General features: G+C 40.9%; 1 protein-coding gene across 3 annotated transcripts in view; it reads right to left on the bottom strand.

Annotated features, from left to right (window-relative positions):
• Positions 1 to 19,458, bottom strand: part of LRRC3B (leucine rich repeat containing 3B) — a 165,523-nt gene that overhangs the window by 41,291 nt on the left and 104,774 nt on the right. The window contains exon 1 of one of the 3 annotated variants that reach the window (XM_032182712.1): positions 3,669 to 3,931. The exons of 1 other annotated variant lie outside the window; for it this stretch is intronic. The gene's annotated coding sequence lies outside the window, so the exon portion shown is untranslated. Of the gene's footprint in view, positions 1 to 1,757; positions 1,779 to 3,668; positions 3,932 to 19,458 lie in introns of those variants that run through there. One more of the 3 variants, XM_032182716.1, reaches the window with a different exon arrangement.

Raw genomic sequence — 19,458 nt, 5'->3', positions numbered from 1 at the left:
AAGCTATTTTCTTGTTCAGTAGCAGTAAGGGCTGTGTTCTTCAAAGTTCAACCTAGGTCTCTGTAAAACATGCCCATGCAGGCTACAAATGCAGCCTCATCTATAGGGATAAACAACGTCAGCCACCAGTGGAAAGTACAGACACACGGACACCAGTAACCACAGAAATCTTGATGAAGCACGAGGATACATCTTTAACCTTTGTGAAGTAACAAGAAGCTCCTCCACTGTGGGGTTGGCAACTGTTTATCTACAGCATGAGCTCAAATGAAGCAGTGAGTAAAACTGCTATCACACCACCCTGCTTTTCCCTCGGATGCATGCAGCTCTCCGTTGTGCATCCAGACTAACAAACTGCACCAGGACAGAGGAAGCACAGAAGCCTCTTTAGGAAAGGTGTTGGATTAAAACTAACAGCAGAGATTAAATTCTCCAGATCAGAAGACTTCTGAATGTAATGCTATCTCACCTACACCACGTTGGATTTAAGAGTAGATGGCAACCTTGTTCACGCATGTACTTCAGAGAGTAAACCATTTAAAAATACTTACTGAGTGTGCTGAGAAATTCTTATATTCTTACTGTTTGGAGTTTCTGTAGATGTATTAACTTTTGATTCTTACCAGCATTGAAGAATTCAACCAAGCCTGCACTTGCAGGAGGTTACTTTTAGTAAATAAGCCAATATTTAAAAAGAGTTGGTCAAACAAGCCAAGGTAAATGCTATGTGTTCCATGAACTCCAATAATTTATTCTTGGCTCAAAACATCATCCTTTTAAAATAAGGTTCTCTTTAGCATTATAAGTTTCTGAATTTCATAGCTTTGTAAGATTTTTCTTTACCTATACTAAAAAAATGTACTGGATGAAGCAAAACTGCATATTATTTTGCTAGCCACGTAACACTAACTTAATCCGCATTTTCAAACCAGGACTGATAAAAGACCACTCATACAGATGACAACAAGGATCATACTTACATTTAAATCCTGTAAGTGATCGCAAATACAATATACTACGCTGAGGAAAAGCTGCTTCCTTAGTCCACCTTCTAATTAATTGGAATGGTAACAACACATATTCCTGCACATTTTCCTTCTTCTTAAATTATTCATTTCATTAAAGGGTTTCACACCTTCCTGCCAGTGAAATAATCCCTTGTGTTACACTCATATAGATACTACTACTGAAGAAACAGGAAATTCATTAAAAGCAAGACTTAGAGGCACCTTAATATTTGAATTAACATCTAAAGTTGACTCTGTAACAGAAAAATACATTTTCTCTAGGTTTAGACACCCAAGTTTGCACTTTAAATAAGGCTAATTTCTTAAGTAAGTTTCAATTCTACTGATTGGTGATTATTTCCTGAGTTGCCTTATGATGTGTTTGCTCTGAAGTTACCAGGTTCTAACGTGGCTTCAGCATGAGCAGGAAAAGATTCACATCTTCTAAAAGATTTTAAATAAGGACCCTGTAAAGCACATGGCAGAGACAAACCACAAATGTATCCTTAAACATCTTGCTATTGTTTTTATCTGTAGCAAAGCTCTCACATACTTTACTAGCACATGATTTACTAGTACTCTGGATTGGATCCAGAGTACAAACACATATGCCTATTAAATGATATTTGTATTTTGATTTTGATCTCTTGTTAGAGCCAAAACACACTGATTCTCAATCATAGCAGCTACAATCCTTCTTCTCATTCACTCAGGCCCCGATCTCCAAGATGCTGAGCAGTTTAAACTCACCACGGGTCAATGGAAAACGACAACCATCCACAGGAGATGGCCTTTCGCAGACCAAAGTCAGCACCACTTTCACAGCAAACCTCAGAGAAAGCGAGATCAGGGCTGTGACCCAACCAGCAACAGCTGGATAAATGTGACAGATCTGGACTTAACCCCAGGCCCTTCTACTGGAGCCAAAGCCCTCCCATCAGCAGCAAGAGGCACGTCCCCACACAGCACCTATGCTGGAACTATCTGAATACGGGCCCAGTCCCGCTGGCTTGAGTCATCAGAGGATTACCTGTAGGAGTAATCCCATAGAAACCCATGGCAACTCGCACAAATCAGGGCTGCGGAATCAGCTAAGCAATCACATTGGTATCATTAATTCCAAGCAAGATACAGAAGCTAAACTAGAAAATCAGACTCTGAACGCAGCATAGATTTTGCAAACGAGTTTATTCTACAGCTTAATTACTTTGTTCTTTCCCTCTAAATCAAACTAGAAACCCATTGTGTGCCTGTCCTTTTAATTAAGTTACTGAGCAAAATACTAAAAACACAAGCTGTATGAACACTGTGGTTTCCTGTATGAAAGCCTTCAAGTTACTGCTCGCAGAGGGGCATGACACACACCTTGCAATTGAAATGTACAAATTGGTAGACAGATTACCACAAGAAGTTGTTCACAGTTATTTTTCAGTATTCAGAAAAGACTGCCCTCTAAAAGTACTCATTTTCCGTCCCTTAACAAATCTGTAACATTTTCTCATGGTTATTATTTTTTTAAATAATTACAATCGCTTCAAAAGCATTAGCTTATTTTGTCATTTTCATAGATATGTAAATACCTCTGGGCTCGCTTCTTTGAAGCGAGCACTAAAACGCTGTTTGCCTTGCTTTCATTCTGACTCTGGAAATAGTTGGTTTATCCACGCTTTTCAAGTTATTTGGCTCTTTTCATTTCGCTGTCACACCATTTCTGCTCTCTAGGGACATTCAGAAAGACCGGGTGATAACCTGCAGCCTGAACGGCTTTGCCATTTCCTAACGGGAGCTCTAAAAATCTTAAAAATTTTAAAAGGAAGAAGCCGGGAAGGAAAGAAAAATTCCTGCTGGCACATCTGAGGCATTTTCCAAATTTCTGGGGAGGGGAAATTCTGGCCGTGTGCATTGCCATGAAGGCGAGGGAAGAGCCTGCTGTCCCCAGCCCTCTCGCACACACACCCCAAATCCCCACCGCAAGCACCGGGGCATTCCCACGCCGGCTTTAGGGTCGCGGCCGTGCCCTGCTGGGGGCTCCCACCCCCTACGGAGCCCCCCATCCCCGCGGGACCCCAAATCAGCGGGTCGGGGGCCGCAGGGCTGTACCCGGGGGGGGCTGCAGCTGCCCCCCGGTGCCTCCCCGGGCTGCGGGGCCAGGAGGTGCGGCTCACCTGGGCGCAGCGAGCGCCGCCGCTGCCCCTGCAGCCCGGCTGCCATTTGTTGCTCGCGTTCAGAAGGAGCTGCCCTCTCCTCCCCATCACCACCGCCACCCGGCAGCAACTGGTCCTGGGAGGTGTCAAAGTGGAAAAACCCCAGGGCAGAGCAAACGGCGCCCTCCCGGCAAGGCGGGCACGGAGAGGGGGGCGCTTTTTGCTCCGCTTTTTGGCATCGGGGTCGCGAGGCTCAGCCCCTCGCTCGGTGCCGAGCAGGGGGTGGCAGCCCCCTCCCCGCAGCCTCCCCGCCCCTTCTCCCCTCCTTCCCCCGCCGCCTCGGCGCAGCCCCAGCCCCGGCTGTACCGGGAGCATCTCCGGGGGCCCTGGCTGATCCGTGTCCGGCTCGGCACGGCACGGCACGGCACGGCGCTGCTCGCCTCCCTCCCTCCCCGTCGAGTTTCCTCCCGGCTCCGCCGCCTCCCCCCCCACCACGTCGCACGACCCCGCAACTTACATCGCGGAGCGGCGCCTCCCCGCAAAACTTCGCGGTGTGCCGCCCCCGGCGGCTCGGCACGGCTCGGCACGGCTTAGCACGGCTTGGCACGGCTCGGCACGGCACGGCTCGGCACGGCCCGGCGCAACAGGCAGCGCAGCCTCACCTGGCGCGGGGCCGCCGCGCCATGGGAGCGACGGGCGGAGCCTGCCGGGGGCGGTGGGGCCGGGGCCGGGGCCGGGGCCGGGGCCGGGGGGGGCCGGGGCGCAGCCACCGCCCGGCCGCCCTCCTGCCTCCGCCGGGCGGCTCTGCCTGCGCCGCCGCCGCTCCCTCCTGCCCCTGCGCTGCGGCTGCAGGCAGGCGGGGAGGGAGGAGAGAGCAGAAGGTGGGAGGGAGGAAGGAGGAGACTCCCCTCCCGCTGCCACAGGCACGGCGGGGGGATGCTCCCCCGAGGGGAGATGCTCCCCCGGAGCGGGGGTGCCGGCGGGGAGCGTCCCCTCCCCTCCCGGTGCTGGCTCCCCCCGGCGGCAGGGGTGCGGGGGGCAGAGCGCGGCCCCGAGGGGCGCAGGCGTGCCCCTGCTGCGCGCCCCGCCACCTCATCGCAGCTGTAGGTTCCTCGCTTTGCCGCTCCGAAGGTAATGCTAAATAAAAAAAAAAAGGCACAAGTGTTTCTGCCAGCAGAGGGTAACTGGGTTTTGCAAACTTGCTGCCGCACCGCGGAGTTGTGGCTGGAAGAGGTGAGCCCCTTGGAGCAGCCTCGCGTAGAAACCCTACCTGGATGGCACCGTGATTCCGGCTAGGGCGGCTTTCTCCTCTAACCCAGAGAGGTTCCTGTGAAATGGACTTTGGAAATACAGGCTTGAAGCAGCATCACCCTCTCTCACTCAAATGCACTTTGGCAATTTTCTACACTGTCTCTCCAAAATAAACTTCCTATTTACCCCGTGCAGCAAAAGTCTGTCTCCAGCTGAGAGCGCCTCAGTAGAAAAGATTTGGAAAGATTCATCTCCGCTCACTATCTTATTTATTTGCTTTAGGTGAAAACCTTCTAAGATGCTATATAGAACAGAAAATGAAATGGCTTGGATTTCCTTAGGAGTTTTTTTGCCTCTAACTATGCAAAACTGTGCTATCCATATAGGCCATTTAAAAAAGAAACTGCTGGGTAAGAAACTGCTGTCATTGCCATGGATAGGTGGTCTTTCTCAGGTGGTAAGAAGGAAAAACATGTGATTAATACACAGCTAAATGCCATTCTCCACCACTTAGAACCAGCCCAGAGAGTCTCTAACCAAGTATATACTTACTCTCTTGAATAATCTGTCAGAATCATATTAGCAAGATAACATAGGACCAGTCCTTTGTATTACATCAACCCCCCTTTCTTTGCTCTTATGAATATTTGCAAATTGGCTCATTAACATTTTTATGTATGCCTATCACTTTACATTCTTATTAGTGTAAGAGGAAATAACAAATATGACGAAAGTTGATAAAATCACTTTTGCCAGTTTCTTACACATTCCTCACACTCAGTGACTGACTCAACCCAGCTTTGAAGATATAGCCAGTTTAAAAACTCACTACATGAGCTTACATTCCTTCTTATAATGGGTTGCATTGTCCTACGAAGTCAGTGACCAGAAGGAGCCAGGATTGGACTGCCAGCCCTGGATTATATGCAATGGGAAATGATTCTCAGGCTTTGTGAGTTTTATTCCTATGGCAGAAATGGACTTAGATTCATTTTAATTCAGTAGAAAAACATTAATCATTGCTGCAAACCCAAAATTTAATGTGCAGGAGCCATTTATTCAGCTTGTGTTTATATTTTCCCTGTTCAGAATATAAGCTTCTGGCAGCAGGGTACAGCACCCAGGATGGATGTATTTCGTTGTTCATACCCACAGTGGTAATATTTATGTCAGAAGCATTGCAAGCCTGCAAGCCTTCTTGGAGTGACTTGCTGCTGTTAAGTACTTTTTTAAATGGAAAAGAAGATCAGCAGATCAGAAGATCTGCTTTTCATTTGGCTCCACAGAAGAAAAGAAAGGAAGAGAGAGAGAGAGAGAGAGAAAGAAGGAAAGAGAAGGAAGGAAGGAAGGAAGGAAGGAAGGAAGGAAGGAAGGAAGGAAGGAAGGAAGGAAGGAAGGAAGGTTGGTTTGATTAGATAAAAAAGCCGTGTCTTCCATGTGGTTATTTCCCTTTAAAATTGACTCTCCAGTTGTATTTTGCAGAACCATTTATATGGTTAAATATCATAACAATATAAGGGAAGACAGTTCCAGCTTGCATGACTTTACATTAGCCATGATACTATTCAGCCTATTGACTTACATGTGATTGCTTATGTTAAGGAAAAAAAAAGAACCTCACAAAGGACAGAAATATTTATTTTTTGTTGTTGAAATTGCAGCTCATAAACAACAACAAAAAAGTTTTATGACTAGCTGCACATGAGTAGCTGGTTTGCCAGTTTGTATTCTAAGATTCATTCCTGAGAGCAGCTGAGCATCTATAACTTCAGCTGAAATTAATGGGTGTTTAGGATACCTTACTGAAGGAGCAGAACGTCATTTTTCTTGAGAAAATTACTGTGAAGGGATGCACAGCTACTTACAGTTAAAGATGTCGGAGATTTTTAAGAACTGAAATATAGCTGATGTCATGCTCCCCCTCACTTGGCTGCGTGTACAGTAGGAAGAATGTGTTATTATTCTAGGTGCAAGAAACTTCTTAACTCTTGAGAATATGCTCCATGAACAGACCCAGTAGCAGATTTACTCATTATCTTATTGGCTCACACATCCATTTTACATGATAACTAAAAGTGAATGGATTAATCCTCTGTTAGGAGGGAATATAAGTATAATGGAGAAGGAGAAGGTCACTCGACTGCCCTCGGATAAGAAAGGAGCTGCTAACACTTGCTGACTTCTCCACATAGATATGAAAATTAAGGAGCATAAAATAAGAGGTGATGCCATATGGTTCTTAAACTTTCCTCATAAAATAATTTTGCTCAGTGTTTATAAATATATAAGGACCCAGTACAATCAAACATATAAAATTATTTTTTCTGATGCTAATAAACCAATATAATTCATTGAGACTCTTTGTGATTAAGACTTACTCATAAAAAGAAGACATTGCAGGATTGCATCCTTAAAAATTTATAAACATTCATGAAATATTTCAGTGGCTAAATTAAAGGATGATCCAATACTATATGTCCTTTAAGTTTCCCAGGAATTCATAACCTTGTGCAACAATCAGCTAAGAACACTGCTTCTTCCAGTGCTGAGATAAATCGAATGACCTTCTCCTTGTCCATTAACTAATATTCCTTTCACTAGAGGATTAATTCTTTTCATAACCAACAATGCTTGAAATCCATATTCTAGATGTAGATAATGCCAAGAACTAAATCTCACAACTGTCTTACCATCAGCATGTGGGTAGGAGTTTAGAGGGGGTATTTATTCTGTTCGTGGGCCAGAGTGTCAATTTTTGTAGAGGACAGTGCAAAGACATATATCAGCAGCACATTCTTGGGATTGCTCCATGCTCAAAAGGAGCACACAGGCAGGGCCCAGAGCAGCAGTCTGCACTGAGCCATAACAGCAGCAAAAAGCGTGAAATGTTGTGTTCTGGGAATACTGAAAGCAACACAGACTCTTGTGTTCACACTATAGCCATATTCTTAAACTGGCTATCTGCTTCTGCTGTCTCTTTAGGTCAGTGATGCCAACAATCTCCTTACTCCTCTTAGCCCACAGGCACTACCACTGAATTTATACACGTACATGTTGAGGTTTTGCCCCATGAAGATTAATAATGGAGAAAAGTGTTCTTTGCAGACAGCCAGCACAAATCCTTTGCATCATTTAATCTTCCTTAATACCTGTCCTAGAAATGTGCATCATTTCAGAGTCCATCTTGTTTCCTAAGCACTGCTACTCTTACATGGATTTGATGATTGGGCCTGAAACAATCTTTTCAAGAAGTACCAGTAGCTTCTGCTTTCCTGTATTTGGCTAGTTCTGTCAATTTGAAACATCTTGCTAGTTGTGCATATACTCCCCTTTCCCTGTTTTAAATAACAGAAAATCCTTAGATTGTCAATATTTCGTTAGCTCTGAAAGAGAAACAGCAGTTGTAAAAAAGCTCAGCTAGTTCAGTTCATACTCCACCTAGCTCTGATTTAGAGAAAATTATAAGTGGTGAAGTACAATTTTCTGTTATGAGCCATCCATTGCTTGAAATTGGTCTTTTGGGTTGCTCACGAAATAGTATGCATTTCTAGGGCACTATTAGAAAAAGAAGTGGATAGTACAGATGTTTAATGCTAGTCAAAGTGGGTTAGTAGAAGTTAGATCTTGTCAGACATAGTTGCGGAGGTTTTAGTTATTTAGAAGATCTATATAAAAGATTGCAGGTCTGCATGAGAAAAGCAGCTGTATTGATAGGGCAGACTTGGATTTTTGCAAGGCAGTTGGCTTAATACCACATGACATTTTGATTTCCAGTCCCGCATTACATGGAATTAGCAGGTCACACATTACGAGGATTAAGAAGTATCTCACTGACAAATTTCAAAATGTAGTCTTTTAATGGGGAGGTTTCATTCAATGCAGGGAGCTTTCTCAGCAGTCAGAAACAGTCTTCATCTAATACATTTTTCTATTGTTTTCAGCAGTCCAGGCCATGAGATAAAATCTTTGCTTTTAAGGCTTGCATATGACACAATGTATTTTAGCACAGTAAATAAAGAAGATATATTACTTCTGCAGTGATTTGATTTGGCTAAATGATCACTGTCCAACAAGCTGCACACTAAATTCATTTTAATGCAGTCAAATGCAAATTAATACCTCTGGGAACCAAAGGCTTGTAGGAATGGGCACTGTCTCAGAAAGCAGAGACTTGGGGAATGACAAAAAAGTGATTGCCCTGAATAATCACCCCAACATGAGATCTCAGTGCAATGCTGTGAGAAGGACTCAGCACAGTCCTTGCATGTTTCCAAAATATCAAGCACAGTTCTGGTGCTTGCACTTTAAAGAAGACGAGAAAATATTGGAGAAAATCCAAATAGTTTGCAAGTCAAGCACACATCTTGAGATGGCAGGCTTAAAGAGCTGGACATATTTCACTTACTCAAGAAAAGGTTGAGAGGATACATGGAAAAGATAACAGCAGCGAGCTGTTTCAGTCTTGCTGACAGAAGTACAACTAAATCCAGTGACTGGAAGTTTAAGGTTAGATGTAATCAACCTTGAAATCAGATGCAATTTCCTAGCAGTAAAGGTAATTAAACTCCAAGAGTTTACAAAGGGAGGTGGTACACTTAACCATTGTTTGATATTGTCCTAAAAACTGGTTATCTTAAATATGGGCTTTACTTCAGTTTCTAGATCTTCTAATGGCCAGAGCAGCTTCAAACAGGGAGGGAAAGGGTCACGTCAGGCTAGATCCCCTGGTGATCCCCTGAGCCCAACATCCATTAGAATGACGCATCTGTGCAACTTCTTCCATTATGGTTGGAACAAGATGGCTTGAATTACACCCTGCCCGCTCAGACATTTGCAGGTTGGCATTAAGATAATGAGTATAATCAAATTCCTTACTTGAGGGCCCCAGTTGGCTGCCTACAGAGGTGAGGAAGAATTCCTGCCCGACTCCTCCCAGCGGATATTTGTCCTGATATATTCTGCAGTGGAAGTTTTTACCTTCCGTTGAAGCATGGATTTTTCATTTTGCTGTAGCCAGGAAGAGAGTAAACCAATGCAGAAAATTATTTTAGACATCTGATGCTTGGGTCTGAATTTAACCAAGCCCAAGAGCAGTAGAGATTTTTCTAGCTCACATTGGCAAGTGTGGTAGATTTTTTAGTGGATTGTCTCTGTGATTGTCTGGGCATGTAAGGCCTAATCAGTTCTCAAATATTTCAGGGGTCTCAGATACTGCTTTAGAGAGAAAACAGTTTGCTTTCTCAAGGACTAAAATATAATGGGCTAATGAAAGTAGCTGTCTCAACCTTGAGGTATATATGCAACATTTAATAGCCACTGGCACAAAGGACATGAGACTAGACAATCTGATGATCTTTCTTGGCTTTAAATTGTGAGGGAATATAAAGCTGTATATAACACAGTAACAGCCCTGACTTTTCCAATGCCCCCAGGAATACCAGGAAGCAGGTGTTCACACCATGAGTCACAAGTGCCAAACAGACTCTAGTACAACTGGTCGGGGACAGACAGATCTACAAAGAATTAAAAAACAAAGCAACTCATGCCAAAATGAAAACAACAAACAAACAAACAAAAAGCCACAAAATATAATTGAATAAACATAACTTATCTGTTCCTGAATGTGCTAACACAACTAGTGATAATTTGTTTTAAACCTCTTATCCAGGCAGTCAGAGAAAGAAATGAAAGAAAACCAACTCAGACTGGTGAAACAGGATAGAAAGCACATTTACATGTATCATGCCAGTACATCTCCATGACTTATTATTTGTGAATAATATATTTATAAAATGAGTGTTGTATTAATCACGAATAAGTATAATTAAGACTGTGACGCTGCAAATTATCCGTAAACAAAATGAATAAATGATGGTGTTACAGATCGCCAAAATGTTTACACCTGGCAGCCTGGAACAACACAATAAGTATAGCTTCATATAATGCTCATCATCACGAGATCATGGATGCCTTTTGTTGCTGGAGGGTAAGAGGCAAGGACACATTATAGCCTCAGCTCATCAAGATATTCTTCATTTAGATTTATCACAGGTTTCTCTTAAAATACAGATGTATTTAAGAAATGGGTTTGTCTACTTGAGTATATGTCCAGACTGTAAATGAGGTTTCCCAAACAAATCCTCTGTTGCATAATTCTGTCTGTCATTTTTAATAGCTAGATGGAAAAAAAAAAAAGTTAGCATAAATGATGTGATGTCCCATCATTGTTTATGATGAGACATATAAGAAGCAACCAGCACTGTCCTACAACAACTAACAATAGCCTGTAAGGTATTCTTTCTAGACTTGATATCTGAGACACTGTTCAGGGGGCAGTGAAGATATTTGTTACTTTATGTAAGAAAGTTATGTTTATGTAAGAGTGCTGCAAAAACTTGATTGTTCTGTAAGAACTCTCATGCTCTCATATCCCAGGATATATTATATTAAGTCTTTCAAAATAATCAACTTGATATTTCAGGTTGATTTTTTTAAATTATGCCTATTAATGTCATGTAGAAAACTGTTAGCCAAATTCATTGAGATACTGTGTGTATTTACTGAACATGCATATTTTATCTTAAGATATTTTCAATTAATAGAAAGAGAAGCATGCTGTGTCCCAGGGAAGCTGCCAACCTAAATTCCTGATCCTGCAGATATTTTCACACCTCCTCAATATTACGTACCAAGAGTACTGCCATTGACTTCAGCTGAGCCTTTTAAAGGATTTAAAGTTAAGTGTGTGTCTTTTGCTGACTGACACTTTAGCAATTCATATGGACAAACTAGTAAAACAAAATATGTAAGTTCAATGATCCCTCATGCTCAGTCACTTAGTTTCCATCTAGATAAAATAGGAAGGTATATGCAATTTACTTTTAAAGTAATTCTTGCTCACCAGATGAAGAGTGCTATATAAAAGCTTCTGTTACTATAAGATCACTTTCCCCCCCCCCCCCCCCAGGCAGTTTGTTAAAAAATGTGCTTTCATCTTCCATGAAATTGTCTTGCATTTATTCAAAATCCAGTAATAACAGAATGGAAATATATCTTATGGTGCAATAACAGGTATGATGGGGAAGGTGACCTGATAGTACCATATATATCCTATGTGTGAAGATTTCCTTCTTTTCACATACGTCAGATATCAGCTATCAGACATTCCTCGGTATTACTGTTCTTCAGTGTTGGATATTAGGGAAAACAAAGACTGAAATCCTAAGAAGACATGCATCTTTTTCTCACTTGAAAACTAAGCTCTGATAAAAAGCTGACAGAGATTTTACATAGTCTGTGGTTCTCATAAATATTCTTCAACATCCTCTGGTTTAGAAAAATTCCATGGAAGAAAGTTTAATGGGAGCCCCCTGTTGAATTAAGATTTGCTAGTGCAATCTGGATAGAGCAGCACCACAAAAGAAACAGAGGTCCTGGGAAAATGAAAAGCGTGAACTCTGTCACCATGCTTTTAGGAAAGGAGTTGAGTATGACTTTCCTCAGAGAAGCCCAGTAAGGGAATGTCTGTTACAAGGCACTGATCTTAGGTAAATTGCCAAAGCTGAAGAAGAAGACGAAGAAGAAGACGAAGAAGAACAAGAAGAAAGAGGATCAAGTAAGCAGAAGTGTTTGAAATGTAATTGCCTCCTGTCTTCCATCTGTCAATAAAATCAGACTCTTTGCTCTTAACTAGCTGAGTGAACACATTACAGTTTGAGGTCTTGTTAACTGTAGTGCTAAAAGGCACATGTGGCTGTCAACCAGAGAGTGTTTAACCTCAATGAAAATTAGACCCACTTAAAATCGGTGGTCTGCCAAGAACACTTCCAGGCTCAGTGTGGAGTATCCAAACCTGTTAGTCAGAACTGACCACTGATCACAGGGGAGTAATTGCCCCAGATGACCAACAGACCAAAGCAAATACATCATGTTTCATCATGGTTCATGGATTGTCTGGTTGCAGGGTTTATTGCTAGAGGTACAAATGCTCTATGTCATCTCTCTCTCTGGAAAACAGCTGGAGCTTAGACCCTCTCTATCTTATTATATCTTAAGGAAGCCAATTATCCTGTCATATATTAATTTAAATTAATTTAAATTATAAATAAGTAAACAGAATTAGACCAAGGATTTGGCCTGACTTGTCAGCTTGGAGGAAACAATCAGACAAGGTCCCCAAATAATAATGCTACTAGCACTGGTTCACAGTCTTGTGATCATAGTCATATTAGAAATGCCTAAAATCATCAGAATTAATTTTAAAATGGTCTCTGGAAAGCAGCTGAGCAGTAGGAGAATGAGAGAGAGAGAAAAGTGAGGACATTAAAATGGACTGATTAATAAAATATGAATACAGACAAAGCTGTGCAGCTGGGGTTTTACACTAGCATTTAAAAATAGCAATACATATTATTCTACCTCTGGACTTACATCACTTAAAATCTTTTAGAAACATATTAAAATTACCAAAGAGGGACCATTTTGAAAAGCTCCCTAGAGTTACGCATGATAATTAAAAAGAGGTTCATTGTAAATCCTTCTGTCTAGTTCAACAGTATTATCTGCTTACAGACAGCCCTCAGAGGGCAAAGTCGCAGCCTTGATCTGGCAAAATTATTGCCCAGTGATGATGCATTGTTTGTGCTTACAGTAACTCAGCATGAGCACAGTAACAACAGATCTTATATATGGATGCTACAGTGTTGAAGGAAAAAATATCAACTTCATCATTGATTATATTAATGAGACATTTCTGAAATAGCATTATTTGTGTAAAATGGAGGACAGATCAATTTCAAAAGTCAAGGAGAACAGGCAAGGGAACTTGGAGAGTCAGCTGTACTTCAATTTTACATCTTAGGAAAAATATTTCCATTCTCTAGATCATACAGAGGCATTATGAAATTAAACACAAAAGTGAATTTGAGGGAGCTGAGTGGTTGAAATCAGGTTATCAGGATGATAAAATCACTGTATACATATGTGTTCAGAAGGTCACGATCTCACGAATAATATGATTCTGTAAAAACAGGGCATAAATTGATATTTTGATTCATCTGGAAATCTAGAACTGTGTACTAAAAAAAAAAAAAAAAAAAAAAAAAAAAAAAAAAAAAAAAAACACACACAGAACTGAATTTGAAGTTCTTATTAGTCACCACTGAGGCAAGACATGTATCTGTATCTGACCTACAAAGAAGCAGGTTTTTGAAGCAGCATATGACTGTTTCCTGTTGGGTATGCAATACAGAATTACATTTTGGAATAGCATCCACACTAACGCAGAAAACTGGCACAGACCTGTGCAATTTTCTTTCATTTAAGCCTTCAAGACAGAACTGAAATGATAGCTTGATCTCCTCCTCACCCTAATGTCAAGGAGTGATTTTCATCCTATTTCATTTTTCCCTGTCCTTTATATTCATGAGCACTCCCTAAATGTGGTGAGAGTTCTCCTCATGGTGATGTTGTGTGTGCCAATCTTGTGCATGTTTTCAAGGGTGAATAAAAATGTGGCCTTTTACCACAGAACTGTAATGAAACAACATACTCATTTCTGTGAGAGCTGCACAGGCACTTCCATGCTTCTTACAGTTTAGTTTGAATTGTTGCTTTCATTATGAACCTATTAGTTCAGGGCTTTAACAGAGCCAAGCAGCTCTGCTCCGGGCTACTATTTGGCACACAACACCACCAGTACAAGAGTAATGGTTTGTTTGGACAATTTAATAAAATTCAATATCTCCACTGTTGCCAGGCTCAAAGACAAGCAAAAATGCATGTGGATGTTTTCAGTTTTTTCAAACTGTATTCAAATTGCACAAAACATCTTTTCCTTTGAAAACTAACTACAGAAAGAAAAGATGAGAGTTCCTAATTAGACATAATTGCCTTGCCAAATTAAGCAAAAACTGTATTACAGTATTGGCTGGCATCCTAAGGGGTAAAAATAACGTTAAAAGATAGTACAGTAAACAATTGTAATTACATCAAATTTGGTTTTGTGTATCTGCTGATAATGGAATTAGCACAATGTGAGCCATCTGACATGATGAGGTGTGATGACGAATTGCACGCTGTCATCCTTTGTAAAGTATTTTGAGGTGTGTCAAAGAAAGCAGATTACACACCTAAGTAAATGTTATCAATTAAGAAAGATGTAATTCAGTAACAAACTAAACATTTTTTGGTCATTACAGATCAACAAAGTACTGGTCTTCTAATGTACTTATTAAGGCTAAAATGATTTCAAGAGAGAAGAGTTTGAAAACTGTCGCAATATATACCTAAGAAATATCATATACATGTACTTCATACATTTTATTGGAAACACATTTTACATGGGTTTTATCTGTTTTTTGTTTGTTTGTTTGTTTGTTTGTTTGTTTTTTCCTGTGGCAGCAATTCCCTACATTTTCAGAATTGAGGAAAAAAAGGATGATCAGGAGCTAGAGCACCTCTCCTATGAAGACAGGCTGAAGGAATTGGGGTTGTTCAGCCTGCAGAAGAGAAGGCTCCAGGGAAACCTTACAGCAGCCTTGCAATACCTAAAGGGGGCCTGCGAGAAAGCTGGAGAGGGACTTTTTACAAGGGCATGTAGTGACAGGATAAGGGATAATGGCTTTAAACTGAAAGAGGGTAGATTTAGATTAGATATCCAGAATAAATTCTTCACTGTGAGAGTGTTGAGGCACAGGTACAGGTTCTCCAGAGAAGCTGTGGATGCCCCAACCCTGGAGGTTTTCAAGACCAGGTTGGATAGGGTGTTGAGCAACCTGTTCTAGTTCAAGGTGTCCCTGACCATGACAGAGGGTTTGGAACAAGGTGATCTTTTAGGTCCCTTCCAACACAAACAATTCTGTGATTCTGTTTCTTTAATCTTTGCCACAGATTGCTTGCATGGCTGTATTGCAGCATTCATGGACAAATGCTTTCTCCTCACATCCCTGCAGACAACACGTGGGATGAAGGAAAAGGAACTCCTCCAGCTAAACTTTTTTTTTTTTTTCAAAAATCTGAGCTTCAAATCTCTTTGGCATTCATATACAGGCTCCTTTACAAATGCCTGGCAATTACACTCATACCTATTTTTGGAGTTGTCTAACACACTCCAAGAAGCAGCAAGGAATGAAAAAAAAAAAAAAAGAAAAAAAAAAAGAAGACTACCATGTGTAACTCTCTTTAAAATACAACACTGTAGTTGCCATATCTTACTACTTCTTGTAACTTCTTGTAAGATAAGTGGTGGCATTCACTGGATTTTATTTTATTTTTTTCAGGTTTTTGGGAATGGGAAACCAGGAGGTTGTGGGACAAGAAAAACTGTTGGACAGAAGATGGGATATTTCAGAAATACTAGCTCTGTGATGCACTTGTCTGGGACAAATGTATGACCTGAGGAGCAATACACAGTGCTGTAACGTTTCACATGACATGAAGCCCAAAAGGGCTGCTGAAGGATTGTGACTGCACCACAATTTAACAAGGATTGTTGCATTTTGACTATTTTTCTTAAAGGACAGAGATTTTCCCTTAGCTAACAAACAATGTGTTGTGCTATCTGTAGACACTCTGTTAATTATTAACATTGTTTGATAGATACACCTAAAAGTGCATATTTTCAAACCCTACATTTCAATACAATCAACACAAGTGAATCAACACTTGGAACTACCAGTTGCAGCCTCAGTCTTTTTTTGGCCCTATTAGAACATGTGTTGAGACAGTCCAGATAGGGTCTTCTCCTCTGCAGGGGTCCCAACCCACTATATGATAGAGGAAGGTCCCCCTTCCTCTCTATCATATGATAGAAAAGGACTAACTAGAAAATGGAAGTGAGTCTGTAATGCAGAGGAGGCACTTGGAAGAGATCCTTAATTTTCATGCTGTCCGGGATGATAGCAGAGCTTGGCCATCATTTGCAGTTGTTCTGGGATATATCACAATGAGCAGAGATTAGCCATTATTATTCAGCGTCTGCTTCAGTGTCCTCAATATCCTATAAAATTCTGTGCTTTACCTAATTGGGCTAGAAGGAGAAACAAACCAATAAATCTGTTTTTATTATGATTATGTTACCAGTCTGGGAGTAAATGAACGTTAAATATAATCCCTGTGAATACTAGATAATCATCTTCCAATCATAAGAGCAAGTATTAAGAAGCGGACTGTGTATAGATTTGTAGTTCAAAAAGATTCTTTTTCTTAATGTTAGAGCAATAAGAATAGCCGTTTATTATTAATCATTAGTGCCACCCATCACCATCAGGGCCAGAGGCTGCCAGTGTAGTTGGAGCAATGCCTAGCCCCTTTTGAACATGGAACAGCAATTGGAAACACATTATACAAATACGCATAAAACAAGTTTTTCTTTTCTGTAAGCCTCCTAGTAGGATGAAATTGGTCAGCTTTAACCTAGTATGCTCTAAATTGTTTGGGATCTTAGAAATGCCCTTCACATCCATGTCCTAGCACCCCTTTGGAGACCAGCAGAAACTCAGTGTTATAGTACCCTCTTTGTAAAGGGAGGTGCTGGTTGAAATCCTCCATGGTAGGTTTAGATCCTGGTTTCAGCCAAGAGTTCTTGTTTGTTAATGTTTGAGGCATGCTGCTGTGCCCTCATTTTCCCCATTGCAGCTGGGGGGGCTGCAAGATGTACTTTTATGGTACCTTACTTGTATGCCCACCCTGCAGATACTTTTTTTTACTAATGTTGGGACAGGTGCTTTGAGTTGTTTTTGGCACCAGACATCTAGAGATGTATTTTGAAGATGTAAATGTAACTAACAGCCACACGAGGTTAGCAGAAAGAATGAAGACTGCAGAAGGAAGACCGGTTGCTATTTTAGTGGACTCTTCTCTGTTCTCACTGGTCCAAACTGAATCACCTGGCAGGAGACCTGTGCCACAGATATTTGCTGGCATGTAGGCAGCTGTACAGCAAGATGCCAGCGTTCAGGCAACTGATCTCCATGTGCTACAACCCACATTCACAAATTCCCTCCCAGATATGGGAGGGAATAAACTCACAAAATCCAAACAAACAGAAGCCTGTGGGCTAACAACAAGCATCCTCAGTACTCATGACAGAGAAAAAACTCTATTTTTGGCTGGGTCACTGTCTTGTTTAATATGTATCTTCCCATACAGGTCAAAGCCATGCTCTGGCTGAATTGGGCAGATGCAGGTGGCTTGTAGTCATCTTTTCTTACTCTTTCTCCATGAAAATTTGTTTGAGATAGGGTTTTGTAAGACCCTATTGCTACTGATAAACAGCACCACAAGTAGAACAGATACTGGGATACCAGCTAGACAAAATGACCAGTCCTGAACACCCATTTTACATCAGTAGCAGAGAAGAAAGAAGTGCTATACTATTATAATGGTTGCATACAAAAACATTACAGCTTGCATATTTAAAACATTTAAATTCAACAACTTTGCATTTCTAACAAAAACAAAAAAGTGGGAGGTGGGATTTGCAGGGCTTCCAATACTGAGATTTCAAGATCAGCATTTTCCAGTGGTGATATTATTGTGAAATTGTTAATACTGATATGAGACAAGATGCCTGACGGTGTTCTAGGCTAAGTTATATGAAGGGAGGTACTATTATCCTTAACATCGGTGGCTGCCAGCTCAGTTCTGTATGTTCAGTAACTTATTGCATGAAATGTTTCATTTTAAAAGAGGCAGGCTGAGGGAAAATTAATTATTTAAACAATATATTTTATACTATATACTCAAATCTCAGAATTAAATGTTCTATCTTAACTGTGCATGACTGATTTGTGAGGATTTGTTTTTTCATGACTGCCCTAATTATCATGAGCTTTTTGTTTTTCCTTACAGCTATTACAGAAATAATGATTGATGGGGAAAAGCCCTTAACACTCAACCTTTCAGGACTGTCAGAATTTATAGGCTGATGCTATGCCTGTACTAGTTTTGTAAAACATTGAGCATTTTTTCAGATATAATAAGAAAAAACACAGAGATGAAGTAAAATATATTAATAACCCGAAAAAGTGAGCATATCAGATAGGTTTTAACTTGCTTGATATATGTAAAATGTAACAATTCAATGGCAGATCAAGCATTACACATTATTTTTTGCCAGCTGTAAGAATAAAGAGATAAATTACAGGCTGACCCCCCCCCCAAAAAAAAAAAAACAACAGTCGTTCTTAATATAAATGGGTTCTCTGAGAGAGAATCTTTGCAGAAAATGAATGTTAGAAACAATCAGTCATCAAAATGGGGTCATGAAACACAAACCTTCAGAGAAGGGCCCGGTATGCCTCACTCTTACAACAACCTCGCAGGAAACCAGGCTGCTCCAAGTATTTATGTCTGAATTGGTATCTGTTTGCAGGCTTCAGATCAGCGAGGAGGAACTATAGTGCCTTCTCGTTTTTTTTCAGCCCTATCTGGCTGCCACCGTGCTTGAACTGTCAAGGAACAAATGCTCTGACTTCAGCTTGTGTGCTCTCTTCTCCGCTTTCTGACAACACCTCTCAGGTTCATAGACGTGCCAACTCAATTGTAATGATTGTCACTAAAACTGATGCGCTGAATTAAAGGTGGAGATGTATGTTAAAATTGCTTTCCCTATTCATGAGAGGTGCCAAGCCCCTGAAAGAAATTTCAAAGGAATAAGAGCATCTGTAAGGGGGTATTTTTGGCAAGTAGAAATAATTTTTTGTATAAAGCAAGCACTTTTCATTCTGATTTTCTCATCGGAGGAGAGCAAGAAACCTGAACTTGCAAACTGACAGAATCTTACCATTAAAACTGTCACAATCAGAAACCTAATAGCTTTGCAGCAAGGCAGTGGGATTGGATTGCATAAAATAGGATCACTCCATATTTAGTTCACCATACAAATCTATCCAAATATATTCTACATTCATATATTATTTTCTAAGGGTTTACCATTAATAAAGATGTAAGATGTAAGTCAGCAAGCAAAAAACAATGTCTTCAGGAGGAATGGTTTCTTATGAATGGGAAATGCTTTATACATAAACAGCCATCCCAGGGGTCCAGCACCTTTC

Source organism: Aythya fuligula, chromosome 2 (genome assembly GCF_009819795.1).
Source record: "Aythya fuligula isolate bAytFul2 chromosome 2, bAytFul2.pri, whole genome shotgun sequence".
Classification (NCBI taxonomy): domain Eukaryota; kingdom Metazoa; phylum Chordata; class Aves; order Anseriformes; family Anatidae; genus Aythya; species Aythya fuligula.
Note: the sequence above shows the minus strand (reverse complement) of the source record. Positions and strands in the feature narration are given on the sequence as shown.